Raw genomic sequence first — 7,329 nt, 5'->3', positions numbered from 1 at the left:
ACCTGAGCTGAGGTAACGCACAAATTTTCCTGCCGTCGATCAATAAAGTCTAATCTTCTCATTGACTGCATTTCTGATGGAGATGAGACGTCATGCAGGACAGAGGTGAGAGGCGTGACATCACGGTGCCGTGACAACAACCTGGTGCTTAACATCAGCAAAACCAAGGAGCTCATCGTGGGTTACAGGAGAGCAGCAGTAGCAGAGGTGGAGAGTCAGCTGCTTCAGATTCCTAGGCATCAACATCAGCGAGGGTGTCGTGCCATATTAAACCATTATACACCTCAATAGTAAAATAAAAAATGTGTTTAAATTACAAGAATTAATATTTATTAACGTCTCTTTGTGAGTCATACTGTGATAATGACTGCCACAAACAGAGCGTCCTCCTGTAACCATGGTTACGGGAGTTTGTTGCAAGAAGTGTTGTGAATCTCGCTGAGACAGGGAACCACTGAGAGCCTCAGATGAACCAGTCAGTCAGGTCGCTGTCTCCACTTCTCCTCCTCCTTCGTCCCCTTTGTTTTTTAAGTACCTGTTAGGATTCTTTAGCTAGTTAGCATCACATTAGCTAGTTAGCATCACATTAGCTAGTTAGCATCACATTAGCAAACTGCTTCGGAGCACAGCTGCCGGAGTCGCGGGTTTTGTTGAATTAGGCGTTGGACCTGCTGGAGGAATGCTCTGCGATGATGGTGGAAAACAGCCGCCATTCAACCCATTTGAGAGCTTCAAAGAACTGGCTGCAGGTATGATTGAAAGTTTGACAACACCGACGTTGATGCGTCTGTGATTTATTAGTGATCGCTCACGTGTGCACGTGCATGTAGGTGAACGCTCGCGGCATGACGTCACACAGCTCAGTTCCTTTCTGCTTTGATGTTACAGTACGTGCCTTTGATCTTGCAGCACGTGACCTCCACTCGAGTCTATAAATAGGGGTGAAACAGCGTGACCTGAATCTTGCATTTTGCATTTTAGTTGTCGTGCGTTAAATGTACAGACCGCGATATTCCCTTTCTGAAAGCTTTCTGAAAACGGATTTCCAAAGTAATTGTAGCGAAACTAAGTCATTGACAATGTCTGTATCCAGTGTTAGAACCCCTACCCACATTAATTCAGAGCCTTTTTCACCTGCTATCAGCGGGTGTTTCGATAGGCTCTCTGGATTACAGTGGGGCTTGATAGAAAATGGGATCTGGGACTCCGATGTCCAAGTAGCACTGGCTGATATGATTACTGATGTCATTCAGTCAGTTAGTGCAAGCACCATAAAAACGTTACTTCTAGGAGGTCAGGACCAATTAAATGATGCATCCCAGACATACCTTAGGATAGCCGTGACAAAAATAAGCCCCATATTGGGAGACTCTCTCTCAACCAGCTTTGCTGCTGCTCTTAATGTCACCCATGAGGAGTGTGAAAGCGCTGTGGAGCTGACACAGATGATTGAGGAGGAGATCTCAAATAAAGTCAACTCGGGTTGGGTTCTAGTCCCAGAAAACCCGGATTCTATTTATGTCACCAGAAAAATAACAAACATAAAAAACCTCAGATGCATGGTTTCTCATGCTTTCTCATGTCTGAAGAAATATAAAGGTAAGCTGAGCGGCCTGTGCATGAGGGGGGCTTTACCGACTTCCTTTAGTTCAAGTGATGAGAGTCTTGAATCCAAGCTCTCTGAGATGGGAACAATTAAAGAAATAAGTATGGCTCTCATGAGGTGGAGTACAGACAGAGAGATAAGTAAAGATGACCAGGAGTGTCACATAGAACTGCAACCTGTGGAGGAAAAAGAAAGTGATGAGTTTGCAGAAGCTGAGGAGAAAGCTCAAAGGGATGTTGAAACAATCCTCAACAATCTGAATTATTTACATGATGAAGATCATGCAGATAAAGCTGCAGTTGACATTGTAAATGTGTTAATTGCAAACATTCAGTATCCTGATGCAGAAGATATCACATTAAGTGAGAAGTGTAGCTCACCCAAGCCTGCTTTTGACGTGGACCTGGTGATCAAAAAGGTGAAAGACTTTTTTGCATCATGCGCCCTAATTATAAAACCAGATGAAGTAAAACAACACTTCTTCAGGTTTGCTAAAAAGGAATTTGAAAAAATGAACAGTGAGCTGAAAGATCAGGTGAAGAAAAGCACAGGATTTTTGACCTTTCAGAGACAACAGGCAAACTCCCCTGAGAGTGAGAGAGCTGACTCCAGGAAAAGCGAACACATGAATCCCTCAGAAGTTCCCAGAAAATCACCAACCTTAGAACCCACAGTTAAAAGTTCTTCTCCACTCAAATTTACAACAGTTGTGCCGGTTCTGAATAAACTGTTTAGTGAATTAACCCAGGCAGGACACCTTGACCTGACAAGTAAGGAGATGTTTTCAAGGGAGTTGACAGAAAATATGTACGACCATGTCGAGTCAACATATCCAGCCCCCACGATGCAAATGGGTAAAAGTCTCTCAGAGTCTGACTTCTCTAAGACTTCACAGGGTAACTGTAATGTACCCTCTGCTCCTGAGGTGCCATATGTGCTCGTAGAAGATTCAGTGGAAAGGTTCTTACAAAACCTTCTTTTCTGGTTGGAGAATGAAACTTTAACCCAAACTATTATAAATGACAAAATATCTGGTGCCGTGGAAGATATAGTAAGAGTGCTGACCCCATCAAAGGAAGAAGTTATGATTGGAGCAGATGCTGGTGAAACAAGCGACAGACTGTTTACATCACAGTCAAGTCCAGTTACTGATCTCACCAATCAGCCAGTTTGTGTGAGTGCAGAAGACCCAGACCTGGTTTCAAATACAAGCAGTGATCAGGCATCAGTCTCTGACACTGAACCCACAGAGGGTCAAAGTCAGCCAGCAACCTCTGAAAACCCAGAGGAAGAGCTGTCAGAAACATCAGTGTCAATTCACGCTAAGCTCATTGCCAATCAATTTAGTACTCTTCTAGCCACAAGAATCGCACAAAATTTGCACAAAAATACCAGAAATCTTCTGGATCCAAAAAAATTAGACTTGGCTATCAACCATCTGATAGATTTGGTACTTTCTGAAGTGAGATGCACAGAAAACCTGGAAATTCTTAAAATTAACAGGGTTGAATTAGTCAAGGCCACAGCTGAAGGCCTTATCAAGGAGTTTGGATCTGCAGACAAGTTCTTCGATGTAATGATATCAGAAGATTCATCTTTTGACGACACTATTCTGAAGCACCTAGCAATGAATATTGGTGATCAGGCATTAGTGTCTCACTCTGAACCCACAGAGGGTCAAAGTCAGCCAGCAACCTCTGAAAACCCAGAGGAAGAGCTGTCAGAAACATCAGTGTCAATTCATGCTAAGCTCATTGCCAATCAATTTAGTACTCTTCTAGCCACAAGAATCGCACAAAATTTGCACAAAAATACCAGAAATCTTCTGGATCCAGAAAAATTAGAGTTAGTTATCAACCATCTGATAGATTTGGTACTTTCTGAAGTGAGATGCACCGAATCCCTGGAAATTCTTAAAATTAACAGGGTTGAATTAGTCAAGGCCACAGCTGAAGGCCTTATCAAGGAGTTTGGATCTGCAGACAAGTTCTTCAATGTAATGATATCAGAAGATTCATCTTTTGACGACACTATTCTGAAGCACCTAGCAATGAATATTGGTGATCAGGCATTAGTGTCTCACTCTGAACCCACAGAGGGTCAAAGTCAGCCAGCAACCTCTGAAAACCCAGAGGAAGAACTGTCAGAAACATCAGTGTCAATTCATGCTAAACTTATTGCCAATCAATTTAGTACTCTTCTAGCCACAAGAATCGCACAAAATTTGCACAAAAATACCAGAAATCTTCTGGATCCAAAAAAATTAGACTTGGCTATAAACCATCTGATAGATTTGGTACTTTCTGAAGTGAGATGCACCGAATCCCTGGAAATTCTTAAAATTAACAGGGTTGAATTAGTCAAGGCCACAGCTGAAGGCCTTATCAAGGAGTTTGGATCTGCAGACAAGTTCTTCGATGTAATGTTGTCAGAAGATTCATCTTTTGACGACACTATTCTGAAGCACCTAGCAATGAATATCGGTGATCAGGCATTAGTGTCTCACTCTGAACCCACAGAGGGTCAAAGTCAGCCAGCAACCTCTGAAAACCCAGAGGAAAAACTGTCAGAAACATCAGTGTCAATTCATGCTAAGCTCATTGCCAATCAATTTAGTACTCTTCTAGCCACAAGAATTGCACAAAATTTGCACAAAAATACCAGAAATCTTCTGGATCCAAAAAAATTAGACTTGGCTATCAACCATCTGATAGATTTGGTACTTTCTGAAGTGAGATGCACCGAATCCCTGGAAATTCTTAAAATTAACAGGGTTGAATTAGTCAAGGCCACAGCTGAAGGCCTTATCAAGGAGTTTGGATCTGCAGACAAGTTCTTCGATGTAATGTTGTCAGAAGATTCATCTTTTGACGACACTATTCTGAAGCACCTAGCAATGAATATTGGTGATCAGGCATTAGTGTCTCACTCTTAACCCACAGAGGGTCAAAGTCAGCCAGCAACCTCTGAAAACCCAGAGGAAGAACTGTCAGAAACATCAGTGTCACCTGATGATTGGCTAATTTCAAATCAATTTAGCGTTTCTCTGGTCATGAGAATAAAACACAAATTGCACAAAAATGCCAGAAATCTTCTGGATCGACGAAAAATAGACTTAGTTGTCAACCATCTGACAGATTTGGTACTTTCTGAAGATAGATGCACCGAATACCTAAAAATTCTTTATAATAACATGAATAAATTAGTCAAGGCCACAGCTAAAGGCCTTATCGAGGAGTTTGGATCTGCAGACAAGTTCTTCGATGTAATGATATCAGAAGATTCATCTTTTGACGACACTATTCTGATGCATATAGCAATGAATCTCGGTGGCTTCATGAATCCTCCAAAGAAATCCAAACTTGCCAGGTTTTTTTCAGCAGTGTTAAAAGCTTTGAAGAAGCCGTTCAGCTGCTGCTTTAAAGGCAGTACTGATGACTAAATTGTCATCTTGATTTTTTTCAAATACATCTTTTAAAATCTTAAAGCAGTCTGGCCTCAGAGTTAACATCTGAGGTATATTTTATTTTAAAACTATTTCATTCGACTTTAATTAGACTGAGAAATATTCTTCATCGTGTCTCCTCGTACTATCGTTACCATCACCCCCCACCGGCCGAGGCAGATGGCCGTCCCTTCTGAGCCTGGTTCTGCCGGAGGTTTCTGCCTGTTACAGGTAGTTTTTCCTCCCCACTGTCGCCAAGTGCTTGCTCATAAGGGATTATTAATATTTGGGGTTTTCTTGCTGCTACTGTAGGGTCTCTATCTTACAGTATAAAGCAACTTGGGGAGACGGTTGTGATTTGATGCTATATTACAAATATTAAATTCAGCTGAATCTTAAAAACATGTAATATAGCATCACATCACCATCAAATCAAGAACTGAAAAATAAAACAAAATAAAAAACCAAACCTACATTGAAAACTGTTTGTGATTTGTCTTGTGCTTTCAAAATATATTGTCAAATATGAAAAGCTGCATTTGTATGCTCTGGTCATTAGTGCTGGTATTTTAATGTAAGCAAACACAAGGAACATACACCGATGTGTAAGTGCTACAGATCAGGGGTCCCCAACCCCCGGGCCTCGGACCGGTACCGGTCCGTGAGTCGTTTGGTACCAGGCCGCGAGAGTAGAGGCTCAGGTGTGAAATGTATGGTTTTCAGGGTTTTTATCGGTTTTCAGCGTTATTTTGTTATCGTTTTGGTCGTTAACTCGGTTTTCCTGGGTCTTTTCACGTGTGTTATGAATAAATCTTCTTTTTTTCGGTACCGGTACTAGTTTTATTTTGTTGTATTTATCCGTGACACCTTAAAGGCCGGTCCGTGAAAATATTGTCGGGCATAAACCGGTCCGTGGCGCAAAAAAGGTTGGAGACCGCTGCTACAGATGAACATGCAAAGAAACCATGAAATAATTAATGAAATAGTGAAGTTTATGAATAAAATAAACAAGTGTAGCACCGTCTCAGTCTCGTCGAATCGCCCCTCTGCCTCTTCCATTCTAGCATCAACTCTTCTTAACCCTCGTCTAATATGTGCATATTGTTTGTTGTTGTGTTTCCTAAAGTCACGAAGCTCTTTCGGGATGTTCAGGAGGCTGGGCTCGTCTGCATCCATGCCCTCTGTGGCTAACCTTAGCTCGGGAGAGTAGCTCCTATCCACGTGGCTTTTTTTTGTCTGCTCTTCTGTCTGAGTTGTGCCTCTCAAACTTCTTGTGACTATCCCCGTTTCCATATTTAAAAGCAATCTCACCTATTGTCAGAAAGATTACTGTATCTTATTATAAGAGAAATTTCTCCCACTTCCTGGTGTCTGGAGTCTCTAAAGTAAGCAAATGTGGTAAAGGGTGTGGGTGATTCTGGGATTGATGCAGGAGGGCGACAGAAATAAAAAGTAAAATATTAAATTTTTGCTGTTATTGACTTTGCTTTACAATATCAGACACTGAGCCAGATGCACAATAGTCATGTGCATCACACGTAAACACATGAATGTAAAAAACACAGAGGTTAGGCCATCAAAGTGTGTGTAAAAGAAGTGTTTATGTCTGTCTTGCAGTTTCTGTTCCTGTCCGAGGTTTGCAGTGGAGAGCTCAGACCACACAGGACCGCCTCACCCTCAGAACATCTCCACCACCCTGCCCACTGTTAAGAGGTCAGAGGTCAGACTCTTAATTTGTCTGTTAAACCGATGCGGTTTCTCTTTCAGTCAGACCTCCAGGGCTCAAGCTCTCGCTCCCAGCTAATTCCAGACTCGTATGGCTCTGGCTGACTTCTGATCTCCTCTGGGGAAAAAAGGGAGCTTAATTTCTTCTTCTGTCTTTCTCTTTCTAATTGTGCAGGTGAGTCACTTGGCGTGTGTGATGACCACCGCTGTCATCTGTAAGCTGCTGCGCTCCAAAGAGGCCATGGCCACGATGGACATCAGGAACTGGCCCCCATTGCTGGACACCGGTACAGCGTTTCATTCATATCCGCACAGGGAAATCACGCTCGCATGAAGTACTTTAATTTAACATAAATGCAGGTCGTGCACAGCCGCCTCACAATGCAGTCTGAGTAGTTCTGGTTGCAGATATAAACCTAAAGAATGCACATTAAATGAAATCCTCTGCTGTGATGAAACCTGCGTTTACAGCTCCATCACTCTGTGATTTATCGAAAAATAAAAACTTGCTGTAGCTGCAAGTCTGTGGAGGTCCCCACCACTGCTTTAGAGA

The 7,329-nt window shown here is 42.2% G+C and overlaps 1 long non-coding RNA gene across 2 annotated transcripts; it reads left to right on the top strand.

The window, feature by feature from the left end:
• The first annotated feature begins 325 nt into the window (after nt 1-325).
• LOC120746907 lies at nt 326-7,223 on the top strand. 2 transcript variants are annotated; one of them, XR_005698969.1, is made up of 3 exons: nt 326-749; nt 6,669-6,771; nt 6,952-7,223. It is a non-coding gene; the product is annotated as an uncharacterized LOC120746907 (long non-coding RNA). The 2 variants fall into 2 exon arrangements; XR_005698970.1 differs by having other exon boundaries at nt 6,669-6,764; nt 6,952-7,221.
• Nucleotides 7,224-7,329: the final 106 nt, after the last annotated feature.

The sequence above is a fragment of the Simochromis diagramma genome, unplaced genomic scaffold, assembly GCF_900408965.1.
Source record: "Simochromis diagramma unplaced genomic scaffold, fSimDia1.1 OVJJ01000606.1, whole genome shotgun sequence".
NCBI classification, from domain to species: Eukaryota; Metazoa; Chordata; class Actinopteri; order Cichliformes; family Cichlidae; genus Simochromis; species Simochromis diagramma.
The sequence above is the reverse complement of the archived record's forward strand: the minus strand, read 5'-3'. Positions and strand labels throughout refer to the sequence as shown.